At 46.9% G+C, this 14485-nt stretch overlaps 1 pseudogene; it reads right to left on the minus strand.

Annotated features, from left to right (window-relative positions):
- Positions 1-12828: 12828 nt before the first annotated feature.
- LOC128940077 (olfactory receptor 12-like) lies at positions 12829-13773 on the minus strand (annotated as a pseudogene).
- Positions 13774-14485: the final 712 nt, after the last annotated feature.

Raw genomic sequence — 14485 nt, forward strand, 5'->3', positions numbered from 1 at the left:
TTTGAAAAATTCTTTATAATTTATAGATAAATACAGAAAATGGAGTAGCTCCTAAAATTTTAATTCAGGAGTGAGGAAGAGTAAAAAAATATCTAGAAGCTTATATATCAAAGATGTCAGACCCAGTAAGCCACAGCTAGCCAGTATGTATGTAAGTTACAACAACTACTGCAATCCTAGTAAAAGAAAGTTGTAAGCTTACTTTTGGAAGTAAATTTGTTAGGTTCACCTCGTACTGTCTGAGGTGTGTTGAATCAAAAAAACCCCAACAAGTAAGAAGAGAAGAAAGAGACATGTTGAAGTAGGGGGGTGGCTAGCAAACTCTGAGATGCTGGAATGTGGAGTGATGACATCTTGGTGCTAGAAGAGAGCAGAAGTGTGAATGCAGGTTTTTTGAATGAAAGGCAGGGAAGTGTCTTAACACATGGTTGTTGGGAGGTTATTCAATGCCGAACTGAGGTCCAGAGAGGGTTTAGCAGAACGGGCCCTCCTTGAAGGGAAAAGAGGATAAGTTGACTAGAGAAAGAAAAAGACTGTCAGGAGCACCTGGGGACGCCAAGTTTGGGGTTGTCAGGGCTGGGAAGTGTCTGACCGCTCCCTACGAGCGGCGGGGTCTCGGGGGCTGCGGCAGGAACCGATCCATGGAGGTGACCCGGGCGGTGCTGGCAGCAGAGGACACAGGTTTGCCGGCCAGGAGCGGGCTGGCTCCGTGGCGGAACTGCCGGGAGGGCTCCCAGACTGTCGGGGTCCCGAGTCCAGGATGGCAGCGTCGGCCCGGGAAGTGGGCCGAGAGAGAGGAGGAAAGAGAAAAGGAGAGAAGAGAGAGAGGGCAAAAGGAACCCAAGGCAGCCCCCAGGGTCCCCATGCCCGTGGCTGCTCTCCCCTGCTCCGGCCCTGCAGCCAAGGGACAGCGCCGGGGAAAGGGCCAAGAACAGCATTGACAGCAGGGCTGTGAAAAGAGGGGCAGGGGGGACTAGCACTAAAAGATAGAATCAAAGCGGAGATTGCTGACTCTCCAAACCTCACAAAGTGGTTTGTTTTTCTAAAGTAAGAAGTTTTTTGTTTTTTTTTTTTCTTTTGTGTGTTTTGTTTGCTGTTAAAAAGAAGTTGTTTGTTTGGGTTTTTTCCTGAAGAATGGGTTTGTAAGGCTAAAACAATAAAATGCTGCCAAAAAGGTAAAAAGCAATAGATGTGATACATCTCGTGTTAAAATTGGTCTAGCTTTTCTTATTTAATTAACTGTAACTCACAGAAAGAAGAATTTGCCTCTGCAGCTATTAGCACAGCTGGATAGAAGAAGAGGCTGCTGTGGAGAAAGCTTTTAGCTAAACCCAGAAAGTTTGGAAGAAAAACAAATGGTAGAAGTAAAAGCAGTATTATCTTTCTTTTAGTACTATGCTATTAAGAAGTCCTTTCCAGGTACTACTGAAGCAACGATCAGAATTGTGGAAAGAGGGTGAATTCAGGCCAGCAGAATCAAAGGACTTGTCAAAGAACCTGAGGAATGGACTATCACATTTAAACCGGGTGATACCAAATTGACTTTCCAGTGGGGACTGAGTGGTAATAGTTTGGAAAAAAGACAAATGATCCAAGAAATGTACAAAGAATAACACTGAATTAAGAAGTAAGACAATGCTTATATCACTGGTTTTCGAGCACTGCCTGAATAAAATATCTCCTTGGGGGAGGAATACTTCAGATAGGAGGATCAAGACGGTTTTTGTATTCTGACCTTAGCCTGAGAGTTGTACAGGGGAGAAGGGGAATTACCATTTCCATCAGGAAACTTTATTTGATTCATTCCAATACTGGACATCCTAGCTGGGTTATAAGTAAATGCTTAAATTGTGAGAGTAATTAGTGTTGTGATTTGCAAAATTTATGCTCTTATTGCAAAAAAGTGTTAAAGTAATAACTTGGTTATGTGGATGGGAATTAATTAGTGCCTGTTGAATGAGAGATACCTTAGGAACAGTAAGAGACCACAGTTAAAGAGTGTCAAAAAGAATTTGCCTAGAAACTAGTTAAGAGAAAGTGACAAGGAAATAGAGGGCAAGACCAGATTGGCCTCTGTATTTCACCACTGAGAAGATCAAATAAACCTGCTGTGGGTTGCAACCTCACAGGCATGGGAGGTGGGAGTATAAGCCATACTGGACCTCTATTATTCCTGTTTCTGGCACTCATTTGTTGTCCTTTCCCTTTCGGGATACCAGCAAGATTGTGTCACGAATGCTACAGAAAGCATCACATGGAAAGAAACCAAAGTTCCTCTTCTATTACACACACACCTATGTCAACAGCCACTGTTATAAGCCATCCAAATTAAGAACTTTTTGGCAAAAGAGAGTAAATTATTAGATTACAAGAAACTTAAGAAAAAATGGCAATAGATTTAGAACTGAATGTCCAAAAGGAGAGAGATGGATTTGTTTTAAATTTAACCTTGAAGATACAGTTCAAGATTTGGGGAAAAAAAACCCCCAAATAATAAACGAAAAGGTAAAACCAGCACAGCAATCTAACTCTGTATTGACTCCAAACTATCTGTTGAATTGTATTACAAGACTCCAAGCAGTTATAGAAATGATAGTAAATAAGGCTGCCCAGGCATTAGAGTTAATATTAAGCCAGTGTCATGGTTTAGGCCTGGCACAGAGCCAGTGTCCCCATGAGAATACCCTCTCCCTGGTGTCTGCTGTGAGATGTGACCAGGAATAAGCAAAGCTGGCTCCAGCTTAGAAATAAAGAAAACTTTATTACCTAAACTACAAGAAAAGAAGGAAAAAAACTGTGAGGGAAAAATTGAAAACCTTACAAAAAGCACTTTCCTCCTCCCCACCACCAAAATTTCCTAATCCGATACATTCCCCCAAATCACCAACTGCCCAGTCTGGCACCATGTTGCGGTGTGTCTTAAGCTTCCGGGTCCCTTTCCCAGGTGTGCCTATATGCCTCTCCCTTCCCCCTCGCCCCCTTGCTTAGTGTGTTGTGTCAATCAGGCTTAACATTCCAGCAAGGCATCATGTGATTGGTTAAGTTAAAAAGATGCCCCTATGCCCAGGGGTCATTGGCCTATGTCTAGGTGTCCCTCGTCCCTTGAGACCGCGCCCGTTTCCCCTGGTTGGTGCTCAGCAGTCCCCCCCCCTCCCCCTGCCCCAGGAGCTTAAAAAGGTGATCAGGCCATGTGCTTATTATTCTGCTGGAGCAGCTGCTCCCGTCCAGACCTCTGTAACCATGGAATAAACTTCTGGACATTAAACCCTCCAGCGGAATCCTCTCCTTTTTCTCTTCACCATCGCCAGAAGCTCTCTCTCCTGAGGTGAACGGAGTTCCTGACAAGCCTGGACTTGCTCAGTGCCCAGCTGCAATCTCCAGCAGCCAAGGTATCTCTGGGGTGATTTACACCACAGTCGCTGCCTTTGGCCCAGCAGCGAGGGTCAGACTGGCCCAGGCACCATCTAACTGATAATATTGGGATTCATATTCCAATAACTGGCGTCCCTGGGTGGGCTAGCGACTCTGCAGCCCGAGAACGGACTCCCAACACCTCGGAGAAGCTTCTGGCAGCCGTGCATCCAGCTGGAAGGGCTTTGGTTGCATAGCCCTCAGCTAGAGACTTTGGGAATATTCCCAGAAGAAGTTTCGTGGACTGTTCGGTGCCTCTGGAAAGCCCAGCTCTTTTGTGGTGAGCAGATTTTCCAGAGGGAAGACAGGGGAGCCTCTCTCGTGCCCAGAGAGAAGTCCTGTCCGGTGAGGATACCTTCCTGTACCCAGCCAGCTTCAGCTTCCATTTCAAGTGAGTATTTCTGCTTTCAGTAGAGCAGAAGCTCAAAAACAGACTCTGCCGTGAGTTCTGTTCCTTTTTTTGCCTTTGCATTTTTGGCTGCGCAGCCCCACAGAGGAATTCGTTGCGTTCTAGCTTTTGCTTCCTGCCGTGTGTTTCACTGTCTTTTAGAATTCGCGCCGGAGCGGCGGGAGTGCTCTGCCCTTCCCCCCGGCTCGGCACCGCAGCGTGCTCGGCTCTCCACGTGGCCGGGTGACCTCTCTCTCTTTCTCTCTCTTTCTCGGTGCGGGGGGGGGCGTTCTCGGTACACGCGGCGCGGGGGGGGGCCCAGGTTTCGGCTTGCCACGTGGCGTGGGGGAGGCTGCTCTCTCAGCTCCACGGGGGGGCTGCATTCCACGGCGGGGGAGGCTTTGTTTCTGCCTCGGCTCGGCAGGGCGTGCCCTGCTGTTGCTGCCCGGGAATTTTAAAAGCAGTGTACACAGCTGCATTGTGAAGCTTTGTCTGTTCGTTATCGCTTTCTATCTGTGGTTTCTTTTTGAAATCGGTAGCTGATTTTAGCTTTGTTTTTGGTCAGGCAGGATTAAGTACTTTGCTTTTTACATCTAACATGGATTCCAAACTCAGCATTGTACAAAAAGGAGTGTATTATAATATTGTTAGCATTTTAGACAGTGGTAATGTGAAGTTCTCTAAAGGAAAATTAAAACAGTTTATAAGATGGCTTTTCCTGCACTTCCCAAAAATTTCCCCTGAAGAAATCCACAATATTCAATTCTGGGATAAAGTTGGGAATGCATTGATAACCTTAGGACAATCTGGCAATGTACCCTCAGCTAAATTTGTGTTCTGGAGTTTACAAATTCGAACAGCATTGCTCAAACAAAGGGAAATGGAGATAAAGCCAAATGCCAAGCCATGTACCTCTGCTCTCCCTGTTTCTCCCTCTCCTAGCTCTAAAACCCCTAAACCTCTTACCCCAAAACTTGGTATTTTAAAGAGAGCAAACTCATTGGGAAGTCGTCTCCCAGAGTCTGTTGAATTGCCTGAGTTGCCCTGTCCACAAGGCCCTGGCCAGGCTGCGTGGAACCTTTCCCAATCCCCTGTGTCCCCTCCTCTGAAACCCAGAGTCAGCTTTCCGGAGAGCAGTGATGCCCAAAATGGCCCCCAGTCCCTAGGGGGTCCGCAAAATGGTGGATGCCACGTGGCATCTTCACAAACCTGGTCTTCTTCTTCCCAAAATCCTCTTAAATATCCCAAAATTCCAGCCCCGTCCCCCTCTCCTCCTGTTCCTCGTGACCCTTTCCCCCCTTCCCCCCCTTTCCTGCAGTACCCTCAGCTCCGCCTCTTTACTCCTCCCAAGGGGCGTCTGCTGATGTGATGTCACCAGGTGTCCCCGCCCCCTGCTTGCCCCCTGACCCCGCCCCCTGTTCCCACGGTTTCCCCGCCCCCTGCCAACCCCCTGTCCCCGCCCCCTCCTCGGGTTCCCACGGTGGGGACACACCCACTGCCGGTCCCCAAACCTGTAGCTGTGATCCCAATGCTTCTGTTTCAAGGGATACAGAGCAGGGAACAGCAGATTCAATGCATAATCCCATGTTGTCACTGGCTCCTGTTACCTTTCAGCCTGCAGCACAAGGGGGGGCAGCCTCGACTGCTATTTGGAATTCTTTTGAACGACAATTGATTAAAGAGATCTGTAAATCTCATAAAGAATATGGTCCACACAGTCCATATTTCCGTGGCCTTTTAAATTCTGAATTGAGTAGGACTGTAGTGATTCCACATGATTTAAAACAGCTTTTTTCTTGTCTCATGACTTCCACGGAATTCAAATTATGGGAAACTGCATGGAAACAGCTGCTAAAAGATGCTCTCCCAGGCTTGCATGCTGATCCAAACACAGCCAAAGACAACAGTGGTAACCCTATTACCATTGAGCACCTCTGTGGTGAGGGCCAATGGTCTTCACCCTCAGTCCAAGCTACTGCAATTCCTGCAGAAACACTCGAGAAAGTAAAAGAAGCAGCTGAAAAAGCATTCTTTTCCCTCCAACTTGAGGGGCCTTTTGAGCCCTATAGTAAAATTAAACAGCTACCATCAGAGCCTTTTGTGAAATTTGTAGAAAGGTTAACTAGAGCTATTGAAATACAAGTTAAAAAAGAAAATGCTAGAGAAGCAATTTTAGAGGAAATGGCATTTACAAATGCAAATGCACAGTGTCAAGCGGCAATCCTGAGCCTTCCTACGGAACTTACTCCTACATTAAAAGACATGCTTCTAGTCTGTAACAGGAAAGTGCCTCTGATGAGTGTGGCTGAAGACTCCAGACCAAGGCTGCTGCCAAGACCACATCAGCGTGTCGCCGTTGCCGGCCCTGCGCCTTTCCCCTCAGCACAGCAGTACCCTGGGCAGCAGCGGAGACCAGCAATGGTTGAGCCCACAAAACCATGCCTGCTTTGTAATAACCTAGGGCACTGGAGTAACCAGTGCCCCCTGAGAAGGGAATTTGATGAATTTAGAAATGGCAGGGGAGGAGAACTACAAGCCCCCGCTGCGGGTCAACAACAAAAAAACTGAAAAGGAAGCGCCCGCCTGCCAGGCATGCAGACATAAAAAGAGCAGGACAAGGGAATATGGGTAGCAAATCAAATCAAGCGCGCGATAATATTAATGTTTGTGTAAGTGAAGCAGGTGCTTCAAAGACCAAGTCTGCTAGTACGCTGTTGAAAGTGAAACGAAATAACCTTTGTTATGATTTAGGTAATCCTGTGTTAACCACATCTTCTGCCAATGAGCCTTACAGGTTGCAGCTGACAGAGTCACTTCTCCTGAAGGACAGCAACTGGCATTTTGTCTCTGTAAATCCTGAACAGAAGGGTACTTGGAACCGAATTCGTTGTAAGTACATCGTCATTGGGGACACCAAACACACACCACAAGAGATCAGAATTGCTCCAGGAATGACAACATCAGATCCTGAGCAATTTGTTCTCGGCCTGCACTGTTTCCACCCACCCCTGTTTCTTCCCAAGGGACAAATTGTTGCACAAGCTGTCCCTGTGCCATCTTTACCTGAAAATATCGAAAAACAAGGGCCCACAGTTGCCCGGGTCCAAGTTATTGGGAAAGATAAACCCAAATTATGGTGCAATGTCAGTGGGGGTGGGGAGTCTAAACGCATTGAGATGCTTGTAGACACAGGTGCAGACTGCACAGTGATTCCAGTACAAGACTGGCCAGCACATTGGCCTTTGCAAAATGTTGCCGGTCACCTTCAAGGTGTGGGAGGTCTGCAATTAGCAAGACAATCCAAAAGTATTATTCAATTTGAGGGACCAAACGGGCAATTGGCAAATATCCGTCCATTTGTGTTAGATTATTCGGAACCTTTGTTAGGGAGAGATTTAATGGCCCAGTGGGGTGTCACAATTGATATTCTAGACTCTCCACAGCATTTTTGTGCAGCAGTCATTGAACAACAGCGCCCCACCCAAAAACTGAAGTGGAAAACAGACGAACCGGTTCAGGTGAAACAGTGGCCACTCAGTAAACAAAAAATAAAGGCGCTTGAGGAACTAGTGCAAGAGCAACTAAAAAAGGGCCACATTGTGGAGACCATGTCCCCATGGAACTCTCCAGTGTTTGTCATCCAAAAAGTTGACAAAAAGAGATGGCGACTCCTCTGCGACCTCCGACAAATTAATAATGTAATTGAAGATATGGGTTCTCCCCAACCTGGTATGCCATCCCCAACAATGCTTCCCCAAGATTGGAAATTAGCTGTTATTGATATTAAAGATTGTTTTTTCCAAATCCCCTTGCACCCTGACGATGCACCGCGTTTTGCATTCTCGGTCCCTTCCATCAACATGGAAGCCCCTATGAAAAGGTACCATTGGACCGTTCTTCCTCAGGGATTAAAGGTATCTCCAGCTATCTGCCAGTGGTATGTCTCTTCCCTGCTTTCCCCAGTACGTGCAGCCGCAGAGAAGGCCATTATTTATCATTACATGGATGATATCCTTGTGTGTGCCCCCAATGATGATTTACTCACACATGCGCTTGACCTAACGATCGATGCATTGATTGTTGCAGGGTTCGAGCTCCAGGAAAAGAAAATTCAAAAGATGCCACCTTGGAAGTATTTGGGCTTAGAAATTGGAAATAGGACCATTGTTCCTCAAAAACTAGAAATCAATCCAAGGATCAAGACCCTTGCGGATGTCCACAAGTTGTGTGGGTCTTTGAATTGGGTAAGACCATGGCTCGGTCTGACTAATGAAGACCTTGCCCCTCTTTTCAATTTACTGAAAGGGGGAGAGGACCCAGGTGCTCCTAGGTCTGTTACCCCAGAGGCACGGAAAGCTCTAGAAAAGGTGCAGATTGCAATGTCCACAAGACAGGCCAACCGATGCCGGCCTGACCTGCCATTCAAATTTATCATTCTAGGTAAGTTGCCACACCTCCATGGAATTATTTTCCAGTGGGAGGAAAAACAAACACCTAAGGCAAAGAACACACAAAAAAAGGACTGGGACCAGAGGGACCCTCTCTTGATCATAGAGTGGGTTTTCCTCAGTCACAAAAGGTCCAAGAGACTGACAAAGCCTCAGGAGCTGGTAGCAGAACTGATCCGGAAAGCAAGGACCCGGATCATGGAGTTAGCAGGATGTGATTTTAAGTGCATTCACATTCCAGTTGAGTTAAAATCAGGTCAAAATACTATGAAAATACTAGAACAATTGTTTCAAGAAAATGAAGTGTTTCAGTTTGCTCTGGATTCCTACTCAGGACAAATTTCGGTAGGGCGGCCCGCTCACAAATTGTTTGAACAAGACGTTCAATTTACTCTAAAATTGAGAAGTGCTCTAAGTAGGAGACCTTTAAAAAGGGCTCTGACTGTCTTTACAGATGCGTCTGGGAGGTCCCACAAGTCTGTTGTGACTTGGAAGGATCCTCAAACCCAGCAGTGGGACACAGACATTGCTGAGGTGGAAGGTTCACCTCAGGTTGCTGAATTGGCTGCGGTTGTTAGGGCTTTTGAAAGGTTCTCAGAACCATTTAATCTGATTACAGACTCTGCATATGTGGCAGGAGTAGTATCCAGAGCAGATCAAGCAATACTGCAAGATGTATCTAACATCGCACTTTTCGAATTGCTCTCAAAACTGGTAAAGTTAGTCACTCACCGAGAGCAACCATTTTATGTGATGCATGTCAGGTCACACACTGACTTGCCAGGGTTTATCGCTGAAGGCAACAGAAGGGCAGATGCTCTTGCTGCACCTGCAGTGATGGCCACTCTCCCAAATGTTTTTGAACAGGCAAAAATCAGCCACCAGCTTTTCCACCAAAATGCACCTGGCCTGGTTCGTCAGTTTAAAATCACTCGAGAACAGGCCAAAGCGATTGTGGCCACGTGCCCAAATTGCCAACAACATGCACTCCCTGCAGTGAGTACGGGAGCAAACCCAAGGGGACTGAACAGTTGTGAACTGTGGCAAACAGATGTAACACACATACAGTCTTTTAGACGGCAAAAATATGTTCATGTTAGTGTAGATACCTTTTCTGGAGCGGTCTATGCTTCTGCCCACACAGGAGAATCATCTATTGATGCTATTAAGCACCTCTTACAGGCTTTTTCTTTCATGGGCACCCCCAAGGAGCTGAAAACTGATAATGGGCCTGCTTATAAATCCAAGGAATTTGGGAGCTTCCTGCAGCAATGGGGAGTAGAGCACAAAACTGGCATCCCCTACTCCCCTACAGGTCAAGCCATTGTAGAAAGAACTCACTGTGATATTAAAAGGGTCCTGGACCAGCAGCAGCAGGTTCTGAAGGTGGAACCTCCCCATATCCGGTTATCCAGGGCGCTATTCACAATCAATTTTCTGAATTGTTCTTTTGACAGCCTGAATCCACCCATCCTACGCCACTTTGGGGGGAGCAGTCACAGGTTGATGAAAGAAAAGCCTCCGGTTTTAGTAAAAGACCCTGAGACTTGGAAAATGGTGGGACCTTTCAAATTGGTTACTTGGGGACGTGGATACGCCTGTGTGTCCACCCCCTCTGGTTTAAGGTGAGTTCCTTCCAAATGGGTAAAGCCCTATGTTCCCAAGGTCTCAGAGAAATCTGCAGAAGCACCCCAGGTTGCTCATGCTGCCTGGAGAAGAAAACGCCGCACGCGTTCTCTGGAGGAAATTCCATTTAAGCCTCCTATCTGGAATAGTTTGTAATATATGTTTGTTTCAAGTTTTTGTACCAGTTTAGATCCCACTGTTCGTGTGTAGCCTCGAGATGCCATGAGACCGAGCCTGCTTCTCGTTCTGCTCGTGATTATCCCACCTGCGATCTCCTGCATAGTGCCGCAGCCCAAACCACATATGGACTACCTTGACAAAGGCTCTCGGACATCAAGAGAGAAACTGACAACGGACTGAATGGACTGTTCAAAGGCTGGGGACTCTCGGGCTGGTTGGGATCTATTCTGAAAACTGTGTTTTTAGTGCTGTTTATTTTAGTTATAGTTATTGTAGTTTTTAGCATTGTTTTTAGACTAATCAAACGCATGGTCTTCAAGTTAATTTCAAGCTCATCTCCCCCTCCTGAGGTCTACCATTTGGAAGCCCTCAGTGCTCCCATGGATGACCTGGAGGCCTCAGTGGAAAACACTGACCCTCCTGTAGAGGAAGAACTGATTTACCAACCATAGTTTGGCAATCACTCTGCACCACAAACACAGCCCTCTTCTTTTTAAACAAAACTAGGGGGAGATGTTGCGGTGTGTCTTAAGCTTCTGGGTCCCTTTCCCAGGTGTGCCTATATGCCTCTCCCTTCCCCCTCGCCCCCTTGCTTAGTGTGTTGTGTCAATCAGGCTTAACATTCCAGCAAGGCATCGTGTGATTGGTCAAGTTCAAAAGATGCCCCTATGCCCAGGGGTCATTGGCCTATGTCTAGGTGTCCCTCGTCCCTTGAGACCGTGCCCCTTTCACCTGGTTGGTGCTCAGCTGTCCCCCCCCCTCCCCCTGCCCCGGGAGCTTAAAAGGTGATCAGACCATGTGCTCGTCATTCTGCTGGAGCAGCTGCTCCCGTCCAGACCTCTGTAACCATGGAATAAACTTCTGGACATTAAACCCTCCAGCGCAATCCTCTCCTTTTTCTCTTCACCATCGCCAGAAGCTCTCTCTCCTGAGGTGAACGGAGTTCCTGACAAGCCTGGACTTGCTCAGTGCCCAGCTGCAATCTCCAGCAGCCAAGGTATCTCTGGGGTGATTTACACCACAGTCGCTGCCTTTGGCCCAGCAGCGAGGGTCAGACTGGCCCAGGCACCATCTGACTGATAATATTGGGATTCATATTCCAATACTCCACCTTATCCCAAGAGCACTATGGAACATCAAGTTACCTGCGGAAAGGGTTGAGGACATTTTCACCAGCCAAGTTGACCACAGCTTCGCACAGGGGCAGCCCGGAGTGGGACAGCTCCTCCTGGGCAGGAGTGACAGACATGACAAATCAGGCCACCCCTCTGATCAAGCCTTCCCTGCAAATAAGCAGAGCAGGCTCCCAAGAACTTCACCCAGTTTCTTCCTGGCATTTGCAGAGACAGCACGAATGGAGAAGATTTTGTTTCTTGGAGCTACAGCAGTACCCATTCTAATGACTGTGACCCACGGAACACCAGCAAAAGGACATCCAGAGGAGCCAGACCTCCCCTCCATGCCATGGAAAGCCACGGCACGCAGCCTGGTTTCTCAGCCCTGTCACACTCGCCCTGCTGTGACAGCTCTCATTTCATACCCAGCTGATCCGATCCGTGCCCCCTCTTCGTGACACATGGGTCACTTGGTGCCCTGGGCTCCGCAGCAGCTGGGTCAGGGCTCTGCCCACGAAGCCCGTCCCACCACCTGGTTAGAGAGACAACATCAGGGCTGTGTTGCTGTGCCATCACCCCTCTGCAGCAGAGGCGGCCCATGCCTGGGGCTGCATCACCGCAGCACCGCCCGCGCTCATGGCCAGCTCCCATAGCCGGGGAGGAAGCGGCGGCTTGGCTCCAACCCAGCGGGCAGCACCCACAACCCAGGCCCGCCTGGCCCTTCTCCAAAACTCCGTTCCGCTCAACACTCCCGCTCCCTCACGGGACCCGCTCCCTTACGGACCTGCTCCCACAGGCACCCGCACCTCCACGGGCCTCGCTCTCTCTGTCCGCCGCTCCCTCACGGCTCCGCACCCTCAGGCCCCCGTTCCCTGAGGCCGCGGCTCCCTCACGGCCCCGCTTCCTCAGGGCCTCCGCTCCATCAGGGCCCCCGCTCCCTCACGGACTCGCTCCTTCACGGCCCCCGCTTCAGACCTTCAGACCGCCGCTCTCTCAGGCCACCCCTCCCTCACGGGCCCCGTTCCCTCAGACCTCCGCTCCCTCATGGACTCCGCACCCTCACGGTTCCCGCTCGCTCACGGCCCCGCTCTCTCTCTGTCAGTCGCTCTCTCTCGGGCTCCCGCTCTCTCTGTCCGCCGCTCCCTCACGGGCCCCGTTCTCTCTTGCCCCTGCACCCTCACGCCCCGTTCTCTCTGGCCCCTGCACCCTCATGCCCCGTTCTCTCTCTACTTTTGTTCACAAGAATGTAAAAGAAAATGTCAAAATTGTGTGTCACTGTGATCAGCCATTTAACAGATGTGTGGTCTTGGCTTACTTAATTGACCTTACTTTTAAATTCTTATTTTTATTCTGGTTTTATGGGTAAGCATCAATGATTTAAGTGTAATTGATGTAAACTTATGAAATAATTTCATAGAAATCAAACATATTGCCCATTGAAGGATATCCTACATCCTATCAAAAATTGTTTAGTTGAAATAACAATTACTAGATTGTCATAGATTTGTTTATATATCCTGCTTTTACTGACCATCTAGGAACACAAAAGACTCTTGAAAGCAGGTCCTGATGTGCTTAATTTTACATTCTGTCCTTTATTTCACATTCAGGTCCTGATGTCCTTTATTTTACAAATTGGACCCCGTGCTCATTCTCAGCTTCAGGAATGGTGCTTAAAAAACCCTTTCCTCTTTAACTGTTTTTTCAGAGCCCCTTTTACCTCCCTGTTTCTGAGGGTGTAAATGAAAGGGTTCAGCATGGGAATAACAACAGTGTAGAGGATGGAGATGATGTTGCTCTTGCTGGGTGAGGATGCAGCTCCAGGCTGAGCATACATGAAGAACACTGTCCCAAAGAACTAGCAGATTGTCACCATGTGAGACGAGCAGGTGGAGAAGGCCTTGTGCCTGCTTTCTGCTGAAGGCATTTGGATGATTGTGACGATGATATAAGCATAGGAGACAAAAACCACCAGGGCAGTGCCCACAATTATTGGTCCACACACAGCCAGCATTACGAGCTGGTTGACAAGGGTGTTGGAGCAGGAGGCGTGGATCACTGCAGCAACTTCACAGAAGAAGTGCTTGATTTCTCTGTGCCCACAGAAGGACAGGCTGAAGGTGAAGCCTGTCTGGATGGTGCAGTTGATGCAGCGTGACAGATAGGAGCCCACCACCATGAGCACACAAAGCCTTCTGCTCATAACCACCTGGTAGAGCAGCGGGTTGCAGATGGCAGTGAAGCGATCATAAGCCATCACAGCCAGGAAAAAAGCTTCTGTTGTGCCAAAGAGAGAGAAGAAGAACATTTGGGAAGCACAGCCAGCATAGGAAATGCTCCTTCTGCCCAGCAAGAATGCCAGGGCTGCCCTGGGAGTGATGGCAGAGGAATAGCAGATGTCCAAGGTGGACAGGTTCCCCAGGAAGAAGTACATTGGGGTGTGCAGCTTGGGCTCCATCCTGATGATGAGGATCATGCAGATGTTTCCCACCACAGTGACAAAGTACATTGTGGAGAAGAGAACTGAGAGAAGGACTTGGGATCCTGGGTGGGATTTGAACCCCACCAAAATGAACTCACTTATCCTGGTGTGGTTTTCCATCTTGGCTTTCCAAAAGGAAATTAGGATGGAGTGGATTGAAGATACTTTGCCTGGAGAAGCAATTGTAGAAGAAGAAGACAAACAATGAAATACATGAAACATAAGAAATATAAATTAATAAAATTAATTGTAAATTATATGCATTAATTATGTAAAATAATATAAACAATACAAAATATTTAAAAATATTAATATAATGTAAATAATATATAACTAAGAATAAAATAAATTATAATATTATATATAATTAATTAAATATATAAATATATTAAAATAAGTATTAATATGACTAATAAATATTGATAATAAATCAATAAATATAAATATTATTATGACTATAATACTATATATATAGTATATATTATGTAATATATACTGTATATGACATATAATCAATAATATATTGATTGTAGTTATATTATTATAAAATAATTATTAATTAATAAAATTAAATAGATATTTGGAAAAATTATAAAATTAATTATATATCATATCTGCCAGTTTTTGTCAACTACTACAGGGTAATTTGTAAGCTAATAATCCTGTAATATTATCTTCAGTATAAAGAAACATTCTGCATGCAGCTTATCCAACCTATTTTAATTTAATAAACTTTACGACCAACTAGAAACAGACATTCCATTCTACAGTTGAAGACCTATTTCAGATTTAACTGGCAGAAAATAATCTCACCCTAAGACTGCAACTAACGCAC

This window comes from Melozone crissalis, unplaced genomic scaffold (genome assembly GCF_028551555.1).
Source record: "Melozone crissalis strain CALT ecotype California unplaced genomic scaffold, PUWL_Pcris_2 ptg000032l_1, whole genome shotgun sequence".
Lineage (NCBI taxonomy): Eukaryota > Metazoa > Chordata > Aves > Passeriformes > Passerellidae > Melozone > Melozone crissalis.